Source organism: Acanthaster planci, linkage group LG07 (genome assembly GCF_054643075.1).
Source record: "Acanthaster planci isolate LZ-2023a linkage group LG07, COTS_SCS, whole genome shotgun sequence".
Lineage (NCBI taxonomy): Eukaryota > Metazoa > Echinodermata > Asteroidea > Valvatida > Acanthasteridae > Acanthaster > Acanthaster planci.
The window spans coordinates 9,302,746-9,319,609 of NC_141783.1; the positions used below are offsets into that span (position 1 = coordinate 9,302,746).

Consider the following 16,864-nt stretch of genomic DNA (forward strand, 5'->3'; position numbering starts at 1 on the left):
CATTCTTTCCCAGGACGGGCCCACGTGGCCAAAGGGGCAATTTTCCATCAGTCTTTTTAGAACAGATAACGGCATTGTTGTGTGAGATTTACAAAAAACTTACAGCAAAATTCCATCGCAATGTTTTCACACTACTACTTCAGTCAAACATGATCAACGAAAGGCCAGTTGGGCCCTGCACGAACCAACTCTTGTCGCGTGCTGGTGCGCTGCACTGGCCTGCCTGGCAAAATCAGTTTTCCCTCCAGAGTTGCCTTCGATTGAGCACGAGTCCAAATGTGATCAGCATCGAATCAAAATTAGTTTTGCATGGCCATTTATGGGGGCCTGGAAAGAGGGGGGGTCGATGTGAGGCTGCTCTATCATCCTGAGGAGAGTGCGTCCACCAGTACATTGTCGCACCCTGCCATGTGGATGTCTGTAGGTCAACTGCATGATCCCTTGTCCTTTCTGTTGATGTGGCTTAGGTTGGTGGAGCGAAAGAACAGGCAAGAATGCCACAAGACTTACTCAAAGACAGAGATGACATTATCATCCAGAGCCCCTACATGTAGCATGACTGTAGTGAGGTCTGGACAGAAAGGAGAGCTCTCTCTTCACATTCAAGGAATTTACCTCGATAAGAGGAAAAGAAATGAAATAGGTCTGAGACTAAGACAAAGACTTCACGTAACCTACATAAAGCAGATTTCAGTCTTTAATGAGCAAGGAGTTCCTAACGAGAGGCTTCCTAAGTCGGATGCATAAGTTGTCTTAAGTGGCAGTGTTTAACTCCAGAACATGCCGAAGGGTGTTGAAAACGTTCATGACAAATTGAAGGTTAAGTCATGTCCCGTACCCGGCATGGTTGCAAAAGATTAGCAAAATTTCTTCCAGAGGGCCCCTTGGGGAAACTCCGGATTATGGGTGGCCAAGGGGTGTGTAAAAAACCCTGTGGCTTGAAGATTATTGGGTTCGGATGCCTGGGGATGTGGACTGAAGAGACGCACCCGTGGGTCTGCGTCATGATGGTGAATTCACTGGGCAGAATTAAAAAAGATGGGAAGACTGCCTGGAAAACGCTATTTGCTCGTTCCTGTCTGGGTGCCCAGTGACGTAGTCTTGAATGCCGGTAGGTTTAGACCTGTAGCGGTCATTAGAGATCACCAGGAGTGGACAGGCTTGCCTGTGGCCTAGGTGGGCCTACCGATGGCAGCAAAGGTCACCCTAGAAGGCTGTGACGGAGTCTCCGGATTGGGTCTGCACACTGAGGGTGCATTCACCAGGGCAGCAATCCGGGAAGTTGGCCCGGAACGTGCTACTGTCTGGATTACGTCTGGATGCCCACAGAACTGATATGTTGGAGGCTAGGGCATCTGCGTGTAACAGCTTCCTGGATAAGTATGGCCGTGGCTCATGTTCATCTGAGGAGGGAGCCTGATGGACTACCACAATTCATGTATAGTCTAAGACAGATAAGAAGAGCATTGATAATATAAGGTCATATTTATAACAGGGAAAATTCTTATTTTGGGGGTCTCAGGTATTTGTTTTTCTTTGTTTCCATAACTGATAACATAAGGCATTTTTGAAGTTCCAAGGACCTTGTTACAGCAGTGTTCCACTACAGTTGTCTGCCGTTCTTCCGCAAGGCCCAAGATAAAGGGCAGGCGATGAGGAGATGCATGGCATGCGTAAATTACCCGGCATTGTACATGTATACACTGGGGCCACTCCAGATTACAAGAAGGAGCGGTCCGATAAGGCGAAGAGTCTACTTCACACCTGGGAGCCCCGTAGCAAGAGCAAGAGTACGAGTAGCAAGAGTATCTGAATGCGGAGACTCAAGATGTGGGGTGGTCGGTTGACTGGCACAGGCGTGGTCAATGTCTTCCAAGGGAAGGGAGGCTGACGGAGGACCGAGAACCGCAAACATGTTTCATCTGCAGATAAAATCGATGTCATCTTCAACCAAAGACATGTTCACCTGCTTGGACTGAAGTAATGCCGTGCTATAGTCAGAACCAAGTGTGCCCCGTAGATTGGTGGGTGGTTAAGCATAGGACCATCAGGTTGGAGCAGACTCTGACGCTTGCCAAGCTCTGGCTAGAGACTAGAATACTCCGCATACATGTAAATGATCAAGCAGGAGTTTGGGAAAAATTGGTAACAGAAAATTCCAGTCATGCTGTCATTCAGACAAGCCGTGACTGATGTCCTCCTCTGGCAGAGCAATCGACGGCAGGCCGAGCACTTGAACGATGTCTCGCTCAAGGAGCCGGAGGCAGCAATCAAATGGAGTGAAGGCACTAATGGAGTCAACTTCGTTGCTGGTTGCCTGGTCAGGAACAGGGCAGTCCCTTGGAGAGCGGCCTGCTCCCACAGGGGAATGCCTGGCTGGTGCGATTCTGGTGAGGAACCCTGCCCGGTGTCAGAGGGCGGAAGGGGCTGGTCCACCATAGACGGGGTCCGGGATGGTGGAGGCTGGTGGCGGTCTAATGCAGAGGCAGCAAGCGATGGAGGTCAGAGCTTCATTGATGGACTGGAAGGCTGACATCCAAGCCACAGAGGTATGTTCATGGTGGTCAGGACTGTGCTTCCTCCTGGGTTTCAAGGAATGTGATAAATAAGAGGAGCGCCTGTGCTTACCTTTCCCGGTGGCAGGCGACCCGGTGGCAGAGGTAGCAGACGGGGCCGAGGAAGGCAGAACGCCCAGGGCACATTCCTGGTCAAGGTCAGCGGAAACTGTAGAGGTCCGATGATCCAGTGATGCCCAGTTGAGAGCCCGAGCCATGGATGGGCTACAGTGGCTTGCAGCCCTGGTGGTGGGCAGCCCGGCGGCAGAGGTAGCAGACGGGGCTGCGGGAGGCGGAACACCTGGGAGGCGTTCCCGGTCAGAGTCAGCGGGAACTGCAGAATTCCGGACAGAGGGACCAGGGGAAATGAGGTGCAATGACCCAGTGATGCCCAGTTGAAAGCCTGAGCTGTGGATGGGGCTGTGACGGCAAGGCCTTTTCCTCGTCATGATAGCCGGAGAAGACAGGGAGTATGACAGATCCTGACAGCGACACCTGAATTCAACCCGCTAAGTCCTGTAATTTATTGGTAGGGTAGACACAGGCATAGCTGGAATGAACATGCAGGGTGCACATACAAAAAAATGAAGAAAAGAACAAAAAATATACACGAAAAGAATAATCTTACCAGTAAGTGGATGAAATCAAGGTAATACTTGATTTACAAAAGAAAGGAGATCAAATTGTGTTGCGTGACCCGGCAAGGGATTTAGAAGGACAGATTATATGCCAGAATTTGGAGGGTACATGAACTCACTGCAAGAGAGCTTTATTCACCAGACCAACAGAAACCCGGCGATAGAGGGAGTACTTTTATTTCTACTCAACATCCCCCTTTTTTTTTTTTCTTTTCTTTTTTTTAAAGTACAAACTTTAACATGGTTAACTTCCAGATCTCAAAATAAAGGCAAATCTCAAAGTCTGAGCTGTTCTGTTCTTTCGTATAAAGGTTAGGATGAAAAAAGTATATATAACTTAAAATTTGTCGCCTGGACACTTTTAAATGCTGGACACTTTTTTAAATGCTTGTGAAAAAGTAAAGTTTGACCTTTTTAAAAAATAGACTTGTTTGTAAATACAAACTAAATACATGTATTAGCAGGATCTTCTGTTGTTGTTTTTGTGCTTAAGCAAATAAAATAGTCTGTTGTTATTATACCCCTCATGTACTTGAGAAAAATAAACCAGAAAGCAAATATTCTTTTGTTCCAGAAGTAATTACAGGATATTAGCTGTGTCGGCTAAGAGCAGAAAAGAAAAAAAAATACAATTGGATGTTTAGTCAGTCTTCAATTGTTCAATGACGGACATAATCTCTCAAATAGCCTGGCGGTTTACGGATCCTTCCACTTGTGCGCACAGGCTGTGGTGGAGCTGGTGGGGTAGATTTTGTGACTGTTCCTGAATTACTACTCTGCCTGGGCTTGACAGAGGTCTGAGTGACAGTTGGTGGAGGTTCTTGAGGCTTTGCTGTGGTTGAGGTGGTGGTCGGTAGCCATAGTGGTGGTGGATTCCGGTGCATCTCCACTCGAGTCGGTCGAATGTGTACTCTGTTCCGACGATACAATCTACAGTTCGCCCCCTCAATAAGATATGTACGATCACCGAGAACTTCTACAACTTTCCCAATTACCCAACGAGCGTGATCGTAGAGCTCAAAGTATACAGTTTGACCTGGGCGAAGTCGCGGTAAGTCATGAGCGCGACGATCATGGTGGTTCTTCACAGCTTTTTTGCGCTGTTCTTTCTTGCGAACGATCTCTGGATCGGGTCTGTCCTTTTGGATACATGGTAACATTGAACGTGGTCTGTAGGCAAATACCATTTCGGCAGGACTACGTCCGGTGTCAGAACGCAGGGTGTTACGTTGTTCCAACAAGGCAACATTTGGATCAGTCCCATCCTTGCTGGCTTTGCAGATGAGATGTTTAGCAACTTTGACAGCTGCCTCAGCTTTCCCGTTGGCACTGTGGTGACCTGGGGAAGACATGACATGGTAGACTCCCCACTGTCTCAGGAACTTCTGGAATTCACTCGCCGTGAATTGGGAACCCTGGTCAGATGTCAGTACCCGGGGGATACCGAAATGAGCAAACTGCTTCTTCAGTACAGAGATCAACCGGGCAGCTGTGGTTGTAGGCAAGTGATCTACCTCTATATAGTTGGAGTAATAGTCCACAGTCACTAAGTAATGGCGACCTTTGACCTCCATGATGTCACATGCGATCTTATCCCAAGGACCATTACCATCATCTTGAAGTTTTAGTGGTTTGCGAGGGTTTCGCGGTCTCAGTTCCTTACATGGTGCACAGGCTTCAACAAGTTGTTTCACATCCTTGGCCATGCCAGGCCAAAAAACTAGAGAACGTGCACGGCGCATCATGCTGTTGTAGCCCATGTGAGCAGAGTGAAGTCTCCCCAAAATGTCTCGCCTTAGACACCTTGGGATCAAAATGGCCTCGCCCTTGAGGATGATTCCATTTTCGTAGCTCAGCACGTCCCTCATGTCATAGTATGGACGCGCTACATCAGGAACCTTGCATTTTGTGTCGGGCCAGCCATCCAGAATGAGTGATTTCAAAGTCATGAGCGATGCATCTTGTGCAGTGGCCTCTCGAACTTCCTCCAGACGAGCATCAGATATGTCTGGGAAGAAGTTGATCTTCATGATGCGGGGTCGAAGGTCAGGTGAGTCGATGTAGGCATGGCTCAAAGTATCAGCAATCACAAGTTCTGACCCCTTGAGAAAATGAAAATCAACGTCGTAGCGATGGACTCTCATCAACAGGCTCTGTAGTCGTTTAGGTGTCTGGCTGAGAGGCTTCTTGAGAATAGCTGCCAGCGGCTTGTGATCATTTTGAACAATGACCTTAGTGCCGTAGGTGTACTGGTCAAAGCGTTCCAGGCCAAACACAACTGCAAGCAGCTCCTTTTCGATTTGCGCCCAGTTGCGTTCATTAGAGGAGAGTGCACGCGACGCGTACTCTACAGGTTTGCCTCCCTGCAGCAGAACTGCTCCAACGCCGTCCTTACTACTGTCGACTTGGAGTTCAACGTCCTTTGCTATGTCGAAGTATGCGAGCACTGGTGTTTCAGACAGCTTTTGTTTCACAGTCTCGAAAGCTGCCTGGCAGGCAGGGGACCAGTGCCACTCGGCATCCCTGCGAGTCAGGGCTCGGATTGGTTCCAGATCAGTAGAGAGGTGTGGCAAGAATCGTGCCATGTACTGCACCATTCCACACCGACGTTTCACGCCCTGAATATCAGTGGGGGTCGGCATGCTCAATACTGCGTCAACCTTTGACTTGTCCACTTTGACCCCGTCAGCAGTGATACAACTTGGCAAGCTTCTCGTCGTTGTCTTTGGTTGCCTTAGCGAGCGTACTGCCACATCCTGCAACTATAATGTCATCCGCTATGGTAAAGACGCCCTCAAGATCACTGAGTGTTTCGACGAGTTTGCGTTGGAAGATTTCACTGCTCACCTTTAGACCGAAAGGCAGTCTTGCCCAGCGATATCGGCCAAAAGGAGTTATCATGGTGGTGAGCTTACTGGATTCATCATCCAGTCGTACGTGCCAAAAAGCCTCCTTCACATCCAATTTGCTGACGACCTTAGCATCATGCAACATTGGGAGCACGTCATCAACAGTAGGCAACTTATAGTGTTCTCTCATGAGGGCTTGGTTGAGTGGCTGTGGATCTATGCAGATTCTCAGTTTACCGTTGGCTTTGCGTACGACAGCCATCTGGCTCACCTATTGAGTAGGCTCGGTGACAGGGATGAGCACACCACGATGAACGAGATTGTTCAGTTCAGCCTCGACGTCTCCTTTCAAGGCAACAGGCACTTTACGTGTCGGTAGTGCACGTGGTTTCACTTCACGATCCACAGTAAGTCTGGCCACTCCAAGATCGCCCAGCGGTTGACTAGACTGGGCTGAGATGCTAGCAATGAATTTGTCGGCATTCACAGTTATCAGGTGCATATCAGTCAGAGTTTTCAGACCAAGCAAACAATGGAGATCATTTGGCACGAAAATGAAGATAGCGCTGTGTAGTTCACCGGTACAAACATTGGTGACAGGTATCTCAGCCTCGCCGAGGGGTCTGACTTTCGTGCCGTTCCACATGACAAGTTGCACCTTTGTGGGCCGCACTTGGTCTTGACGAACAAAGCGCTGACAGATTGAAGTGATTCTTGCCTCCGCAGTTAGAACATGTTTTGCCCCAAGCTGGACAGTCAGTCTTTCTCATTAAGTACACCAGACCACAGTAATTGCACTCACGTTTCCCAGATGATGCAGGGGGTGGCCTCTTGTTCGCAGGTGCTGACTTGGCAGGCACCTTCCGTGATGGGCCCTTGGAAGTTGAGGCCTGTTTCGTTCCACGGACACGTTTGACAGATGGGGCCTCTGATGCAGGGCGCAGAACTTTCCCTTGAATGGTAGCATTTTCTGCTGCCTTGCAAATGTTCACACATGACTCCAGCGTGAGCTTGGTCTCTCGTAGCAGCAGTTTCTGTGTTTCCTGGTCACGTATACCGAGGACGATACGATCTCTGAGTATGGAGTCCTGCGAGTCACTATGGTAATTGCAAGTCTTCATCATGCTGTGGATGGCTGCGAGAAATGACTCAAAAGATTCACCCTCCTTCTGGTCTCTTCTATTGAAAAGAAACCGCTCATATGTTTCTTGACTTCGCCGATGGCAAAAGAGTCAAATTTAGCGAGGATTACAGCCGTGGTGCGGGTATTCTCCTCAGTATCAAAGTGAAAGCCATTGTAGATTTTTAGACCCTCATCACCAAGGGTGTGCAGTAACAGGGCCACTTGGTATACTCTATCGTGTGTATCTAGCTTAGTAACGATAGCATAGTTCATCCATTTCTGTTTGAACAACTTCCAGTTCTCCGATAGGAACTTTATGTTGGTAAAATCTGGTGGTTGTGGGGGTTTAATACCACTAACAGGTGGTGCAGTCGCCATTTTGGCAGAGTCGGCATGTACGTATCAGAGGCAACATGTCAGTATAGCAAGAAAAGCACGTGTCCGAATACTGGGCAACAGTTATGCACTCGTTTACATACCGCGTTGCAGTTACGATCTCGGCGGATTTCCAGACCGATCAAGCGTCACAGTTTGCAGCGTTTCAGCAATTATCACAGAGTCATTTGCACCTCGGCCTTTCCATTAGGGCTCCAACACCGCTGCCACCATGTTGCGTGACCCGGCGAGGGATTTAGAAGGACAGATTATATGCCAGAATTTGGAGGGTACATGAACTCACTGCAAGAGAGCTTTATTCACCAGACCAACAGAAACCCGGCGATAGAGGGCGTACTTCTATTTCTACTCAACAAATTGACACAGAACTGTGTAGTGAAAACGGAAGCTTGATAATCGAAGATGCCTCAAAAGGCACGTCCATTATGTAACGGCGCTGAGAAAAGAAGGACCATCATGGCGGCAGGGCTGCGTTGCATTGTGGGAGGTCAGGGTGCACCATGGGTGATCAGATCTTTTCAGCAAATATATAATAGCTGCTTCGGAAATTTGCATATGTAGTGACTGTTTGCGTAGGAGGAGCTCCATAGACTAGAGAAACTCTTCCTTGGTTTGGGGAGGTGCTAGCACCATTTATTCATAAATCTTCTTATATGTACCTCCTCTAACTATCTGCATACAAGGGTTTGCAAGCAAGTGAGCAAAAACACTCCTCGACAACATCCGACAACATGTCTCCCCGGCTACCCAACAGAGGTTCAAGAATGCAATGAACTACATGCAATTCAAGTGAAAATTTCTGCTGAGCTTATAAGCATAAAAACATCTCCCCCCCCCCTTTTTTTTTCAAAGGAGATTGTTTGGCCGAAAAATGGTAAGATTGTGGAAATATGGCCATGCAGGAATATCTGACTCCCTGGGATTAGGGGCTTCCATATGAAGGCAGAATCAATAACATTACGTATGGAACACGGTTTTCAGTACCCAAGAAAAAGAGGGAAGCCATTTGAAAAATGGCTGGAAGTAGGCTTGGGAACCATCACTTTTCAAGAGGTTTGTCTATTTTGGGCGAATAATTAAAAATGTATGTGTAATTGGCTTTATACCCACCAAACATTGAAAAGAAATGGAACTATAGGGGTCAAAATTAACTTTAAACTCTTGGTGGCCCACAGGGCAGTGGCAAGTGCATCGCTCTGGCCCTTGTGAAAATTGGGTGGCCCGGGTTGAGTACATGTGATGAAATTGTTCAAGCCCACCACACATGCCCATTTGAGTCAGGTGAACTTCTCGACTAAAACAGCTGATTGGCCATCCTGGCTGGATATAAATGCACTTTTTGATGACAAAAACTAGTTCTGCTTTTGGCTACACGACTGATCCTATATTTTTGGTGCAAATGAAAAATTCTATCGGTTAGTTAGAAAAACTTGAAAAAAGTTGATTAATTTTTTAAAAAGGGAAAAAAGCCTTTAAAAAGGGAGAAAAGTCTTTCCTGTCTTCACAAAACACCTCTCAACAATTTTTTTCACATTTAAAAGCTTGTATTTTTTTCTGCTTATTTTCACAACATTTGGAAAAAAGTCCCATCGTTTTCGCAAGTTCCCTTTGCATTTCGCATGTATATCAAGGACTTGAAAGTGCTGTGCCGGTGATTTGAAACACGAGTCATAAAATGTAATGAAAGTTTTAAAAATGTGGCAGTGTTTCTCAAATGACCACTGTCCCGCTGCGCCATTGTTTTAGTAGAATGCAGTGGCCCAATGAATTTTTCGGTGGCCCCAGGCCAGCGGCCCACCGTTACTTTTGACCCCTGAATTAGTTCACTTCACTTACCAACCACACTGCACTATACCCCTGTGATCATGGTTGATTGGTAGCAAGGTATAGATGCTGGCACCCTATGATGGCCAACCCGCTCAGAGGCAACTTTTATCAGGGGAAGGGTTTCTGGTATTTTCTGTAGCTTTCCTTTTTTCAGTGTTTTCTTAATTCCTATAATTTTCAGTTTTTTGGGTTTTTTTTTGGTGTTTTCCTGTGGTTTCCGGTATTTTTTGATATTGTCAAATTTTCCGTCATTTTCTGGTATTTGCAGGTACTGGTATATAAATGTACATGTAATATTACTGACTCTATACATGTACATGTACATGTAGCTGAGTTACAAAATGTAATTCATAATATGCACCTAAGAGTAACTCGTCTTTTCCTCTCAAAACTAACATTACTTGTAATCTGATTCCAAATAATGTCATTCATATATTCTCCAATGCTGTGTCTGATTGCAATTCACAAGTTGTAACCCTTTGGTTAACCCTGACTTGGTGCTTCCAATAAAAATTGTTGTGCAAGATTAGGGCTTCAAGACCAATGTAAAAAAGACATTATAAGACATAGCAAGACGTTGTCGGAAAAATACATCTCATTCGACAGCAGAGTTGAAGTAGAAATTATCGCTGTCCATTTACATGTAGATTTCTTCTAATTTCATATTCCATGATGTCATAAGTGACATAAAAAAATGTATATCTCATCAGCATCAAGATTTATGTTGGAAACTGGTTTCATGTATATCAGAAACCATCGGGAAGATATTGACCTTATGATTTTACATGTCTTAATCTATGTAAAAATTTCTACAGGCGACAATTCACAAGAATTAGGGGCAATTCACACAGTGTGACTCAGACAATCACAACGGCAAACTGGTCAACAATGTATTGCGTGGTAAGCATTTGTGAGGCATCCAGACCAGTGGGCGAAAAACCTTGTGCCACAACATGAAATTTGTTGAAAGACGCTCGCTTCAAGTACGAGCAAACCAAACTCAAATTAATCTCATGAAAACAGAAAATACATAAATAAATATGAGACCAAGTTCTGTGAAGGAACTTACAGAAAACCTCTTGCAACATCGATGTTTTTTTTTACCTGTGGCTTTAGGGTTGCATGCATGTATGGCCGATGTAGAGTAATCAACCGGAACGTACTGGTACAGTACATGTACATGTTGGACTGGTTCTGGTTGCTAAATTTCTTTGCATGGGCGCAGCGTGGCAGGAACCAGAGCAGCTTCGTTTAATGCATTGAGCTGTGGGCACATGTTTTCACCACTGTGACAGCAAAACGTGAATGAGAACTCGTGAAAATAACAGAAGTTTCTTTCCAAAAATTGCAAATGTAAGTAGGAAAACATACAAAAACAAGCATTTTAACGGAAGAAAAAGTTATTGAAAGATATTTTGTGAAGTTCAGCTTCTCTGGACTTGCCCGAACAGGCACACCTACATGTAGTTAGAATTTAATTGCCCGAAGGAAATTTTGATTGTCCTGGGCTATCGGACAGGCGATTTGTCGCAGCCTGCTTTTAAATAATTCAGAGTTGCTAATCAAGTCTCCACATGTTTATTGTCATTGAGATTTGGGTCTGCCCTTACACCTGCCAAAACGTTTTTCATGGTTTCCTACTTCAGGCTGCCTTAGTTTCATCATTCTGCAGACAAGTTTTTGATAAACTCCCATGTCTGTTCTCCTTTTAACCTTTGACTGACCTTGTTTTGGCATCATTACAGATCTTGAATATAAACAAATACACATTTTTCTTAATTTTGTCTTTCATGAATTCTGAACCTGTCCTTGTGTATAGGGTGTGTGTGTTTACAGGTATACTTGGAAAAGGGTACCCATTTTATGTTAATACTGTGTATCCTGGTACCCTTAAAATATAAATACATGTAGCTCTTAATAAATGACATTGAGTACAATCCTGGCAGACCATGTGCCCAGAACAGGGCTCTTTTTTGTACATAGGAAGCAGCACATTGTTCTTAAAGTTAGAGTGGAATCTCTCCCACCAATTTACTTAACTAAGTTGTTGTTGTTATTGTTATTATTATTATTTTTGTTTATTATTTACATGCACATGTACATTACATTTGTAACAGACAGCCAAAAGGCTGACATTGTATGATTACATTAATTTAAAATTAAAAGAGAAGAAAAAAACAAAAAAAAGAAAAATTACTATATACAGAACATTAAGAATCTTTTTTTTACATCATCAACATAACATAAAGAAACATAAAATTGTTAAAATTGTTGTTAATCTGTTACCTTTAATTTGTAACAAAAGAGGCTCCGTCAATCTCTGAATCTGTTGTTTAGTTATTTACCTTTTAAATTTAGGTTAATGTTGTTTTTGTTCTTAAACCATAATATTTCCTCTATTCTTAGGTTGACTTTTTTTTCAGATGGTTGTATTTTTAAATGTATTTTAATGAATTATATAAATCAATTTTCATATTTGTAAAATTGACTGTAATTCAGGCTTTGGGCTACAGAAGTCTAATTTTAATAATTCATTAGTAGTAGAGAATGGGAGTTCTAGAGCACCTTTTTCTTCGGATACCTACCTGACCCTAAAAAATTGAAAAAATCTCACACAAAACCAAATATCACCGTGCAAGGACCAAACATGATGAGGGAGTCAAAGGCGATCTACATGTAGGCGTACAGGGCAGTTTAAACCCTCTCGCTCTTGTTGAAAAAAATTGAAAAAAAAAATCATCACAGCTTGTATAAAACCAAACAACGAGATGCCTGACCAAAAATATACAAATAAGTTAAATTGAAAGTAGAAATTCAGAACAAATAAAGATGATAAAAGATGTAGCTTTTGTAATAATGATCATGATGTTGGTTTTTATTTAAAACCTTTAAAAAGTGGAGCATTTTTAACATTTTGTTTTAAATGTAGTCAATATACATGTATTGTTGATGAATAATTAAAACAATTTAATTTTATAAGATGTAGTGCACAAAAATGAAAGATATTATCACACTCAAACCATTACCAAACCATGGCTAACCAAACTTATATCGTAACCGACGATCACAAATGTCTCAACGTTAACAACACAGACCCAAACGTCACATACGGTCCTTTTGACACTGACAGACTCGTGATAGAAGACCCCATGGTGAAAGAAAGTGAAAAACAGACGAACATTATTCACCCATTTTTTTATTATCACGACAACAAAGAAAAACATCTGTTGATCATGATGCCAAAAACTGTTACACCGTAAATCCAGTCTATACATTTGGTGTCAAAGAAAAACTCCCCAAAATATCGTTTGACATCAAATCTGCGATCAACTTGAAGAGCCTACGATGGATATGACCATATAAACTTTGCTGCTTACAAATACATCGGCACACACACGACTAAAAAGTCTGTCATTCCACTGAATACAATTAACACTTACAAACCCAGTCGTGATTTAGATGACTTAGAAAAGACAGAATTTGTCGTCAAACCACCCTACACAAATAAAACACGCATGTACATGTATGTCAAGTTACAAACCACGACCTCTAATATTGCAACATCAACTTGACAAATATACAGGTAAACGTTGCGACGTGGTTGCGTTAATCTGCCCCAAAGACATCTATTACGGTACATGCGGATCTTTGTTGTTAGATAAAGTTGATGATGAGGTGTTAAAGATTGCAAATAATGCGATTATTGTTTCAAGCAAAACAGCGTTGCAAGCTTTAGGAGGATTTGACAGTGACAGCAACGACTCAGAGTCAGAATAAACTAAAAACAAACTTGAAATAAATAACATACATGTATAGTAACCTCATCGCATCTTCTAAGTGACTGTACTTTCGGTTCCATTCAATCTGCAGTGACTCGTGTGTGATATCATGGAGGAAGTAAAATACACCCCGTACAACGGAGTGCTTAGCGATGTACTGTAGAAGAGATAACGGCGGAATGGAGCTAAAGTCTGTGTCTAAATGAGGTCATTTATCAGGTTACGACTACAAGAAAACGACAACTACTCGTCAAAATACATGTATTTTGATGTACTTAAAAGCATCGAGAGAAACTGACTTGTATTGATGAAACAACAGAATGCTTAACGATGTATATACAAGCATCAAGGGAAACAACGGAGTGCTTAGCGATGTACTTACAAGCATCAAGGGAAACAACAGAGTGCTTAGCGATGTACATGTACTTACAAGCATCAAGGGAAACAACCGAGTGCTTAGCAATGTACTTACAAACATCAAGGGAAACAACCGAGTGCTTAGCGATGTACATACAAGCATCAAGGGAAACAACGGAGTACTTAGCGATGTACTTACAAGCATCAAGGGAAACAACGGAGTGCTTAGCGATGTACTTACAAGCATCAAGGGAAACAACAGAGTGCTTAGCAATTTACTTACAAGCATCAAGGGAAACAACGGAGTGCTTAGCGATGTACTTACAAGCATCAAGGGAAACAACGGAGTGCTTAGCGATGTACTTACAAGCATCAAGGGAAACAACGGAGTGCTTAGCGATGTACTTACAAGCATCAAGGGAAACAACGGAGTGCTTAGCGATGTACTTACAAGCATCAAGGGAAACAACGGAGTGCTTAGCAATATACTTACAAGCATCAAGGGAAACAACGGAGTGCTTAGCGATGTACTTACAAGCATCAAGGGAAACAACGGAGTGCTTAGCGATGTACTTACAAGCATCAAGTAATCACAGAGGAAAGAGTTATAGTCCATGTCTGCATCTTGTATCAATGAAACAACAGAGCGATTAGTCATGTATGATGCCATCATGTTGGCGATCACTGAAAGAATGTGAGATTGAAAGCTGTACTGCGTCTATTTATGTTTGAGGGAAACTTAGACCAGTGTCATACATGTACATGTAGTGACACTGCGTAGGTGTTTTCAAGGACCGTTTTTTTTAGAGACAGCTGGTAAAATAAATGTGCGGTTGGAACTTGGAACAACCTTCTAGCATATCCAAAAAGTAGCAATGTTCTCGACGTATCCCAAAAAAGTTAAGTGTGAATCTCGCTCCAATATGAAACTGTAAACACTATACTTGCCGTGGGAACTTACACATGACTACTGAACAGTGTAACTGTATCGAAGTGACAACTGGACTTCAAAAATATATTGTAATTATAAAAGGCAATGGCTCGCTATTACCTCTCACCACATTTAGAAGAGTTTTATACTTTGATCAATGAAAAACCTCCACCAGAAGCGTATGTGAAAATAAAAGAAGACACTAATAAACATGTCAATAAAAGAATAGAAAACGGATTTGTTAATTGTCTCGATTCTTATAAAAGATTACAGCCTTATACAGACTTTGAAGTTGAGAACGTACGAGGCTGATACAATCAGCATTTTGTTTATGAAAAGCCCACGTCTAAAACAAAGTGCTCGAACAACTAAACATTCAATTGACAGAAGACCAAGTGGGTTGCATAGAAAATAAGTTAAACCAAGTTTTACGAGGCAAGATATCTAGGGGCCAAGTACTCAGGTCGTTGGTGGTGGTGTGTTATCAAGACTTGTTTGCAGCCCAAATGTCAAATAAAGTCAGGGACTTGTTTCAAGTCTCGGAAAAACACTGGAGAGATGCTGTCAATAGATTTAGACTTCATGAAGAAGACCGCTAAAGGGCGCTCTCTTTAAAAACCGTTTATAGTAAAACAAACTTTAGATGGCAAATCAGAAATCAGAAATGCATTCTTTTTATTTGACCGAAAACAAACAGACACTTAAATTGAAACACGTCATCAATAACACAAAAGGCAACAAAGTCAAAAACCTACAGTTTAAAGCTGGGTATTTTAAATAACTTGACTAACGCTACTGAAATCGAGTGGGATACAAACTTAAACAGTAGACCCGCTGGGGTCAGTGGTGAAAGACCACTTGAAGTAGAAGGGATGTACATGTAGCCCCAAATTCAGAATTACTAGACAGAGCCAAAGACAGACTGTTACAAGCAAACAAGGGGGTACTTTAGGAGAAGAAATCAGAACCATTGCTGAGCAAATTGAACAACTAAACAAAGAAGTTATTAAAAGCTTTAGAAGTGCAATTAGGTCAAAGACAAACAGAAGACACACGAGCTCATTTAGCTTTTGAGATCAACAATAAAAAAGTTGAATCAGCGTCATTAAATGAGGGACAGAGACAAACCTTAGAAGAGATTTATGAAGGGAACCCTCCAACCCACCTTGCAAGAGACCGAAACCAACATGTTAATGCAGACTAGTCATACTGTTATAGAGCCCTCGTGCAGTTATTAAGTGGAGTACACAGATGCTGTTCAAACAAACAAATCACCTCATGCTTTTGGAAGTTGATCATGCCATTTCTCCAAGTTATCGTAAATACTTTGTGATTGAATTTTATCCAGTGTACCCTTTTGATGGACCTTAGAGGATTCAAGGAGGTAAATAACTTGTTTTCCTTTATATGGAGAGATTACTTTATTGGTTTGGTTTAAGTTAGGGAATTTTTGTGCCAGATTTTACCTCACACTCGTGGATAGTTGATATACTGTAGCCTACATGTAGGTCATGTGATAGTACATGTATTTGTGTTCATGTTACGTGCATATGTGATGTCCTTTCACACATGTTTATGGAAATCTTTATTACTCTTTATTGTTAGTTTTCACGGAGCTCTGCATGGAACCTATAGGAACTACAATATAGACGCTGAGAACATGGAACTAGGATGGAGCTTAGAAATGAGTTTAAATCAGGAGCTAAGCGAAGAAGTGACACATGTGCCATGTATGTCATGTAGCCTTGCGAATAAAAGAAGCTTCTGTTGAGACCCTTGAACCCTGACTTCTAGCAGCTGTCTTGAAGTTTCTGCGTCACATGATCACAGTTGCTATACAACCCAAGAGAGACAGAGATAGAGATCATGACATAGCTAAAAGACTTCTTCGCACGGGGTTTAAGAGCACCTACCGGTATGAACAATGGGCTTCATTCTCAAAACTCCTCTCAACCGTTACCGCAAGGCCAAAGAGGAAGCATCGTGGTGGCTTTCGGTTGTTAAATAGATACAATTGACTTTTTAATAAACCCGATCCAGGGCGTGTCTTTGAAAGTTCACTCAGAGTCTAAAAGGGTGACATTAGTGATCAAAGACCCCAACCTCAAGTAAAGACTAAATAAAGAAGTGTCGAAGCTGTTGAACCTACCCAAAGTCAAACTTTACCTGGCATTATTTATGAAGGCAAATATGACTTAAACATATATATGACTTAAACCCAGTCAGTTAAATACCGATGACAACTTTTATTACGGGCAGTCTTCAGACTTGCTAGGCATGGTAGCTAACGAGCCTACCAGACTCAACCCCCGAGGTGTGTAAAATGCCCAAAAAGCTAAAAGACAGGAACATCAGCGAGTTGACCCTTTTTGTTAAAAACGAGTGAGGAGAACTCGTGAAAAACAAAGG

General features: G+C 42.9%; 1 protein-coding gene and 1 long non-coding RNA gene across 17 annotated transcripts in view; one reads left to right on the top strand and one right to left on the bottom strand.

The window, feature by feature from the left end:
* The window catches only part of LOC110990166 (uncharacterized), a 117,246-nt gene that overhangs the window by 69,543 nt on the left and 30,839 nt on the right, over positions 1–16,864 (bottom strand). The gene's annotated exons all lie outside the window — the stretch shown is intronic.
* LOC147798622 (uncharacterized) lies at positions 15,682–16,236 on the top strand. Its single transcript, XR_015426002.1, has 2 exons — positions 15,682–15,839; positions 16,061–16,236. It is a non-coding gene; the product is annotated as an uncharacterized LOC147798622 (long non-coding RNA).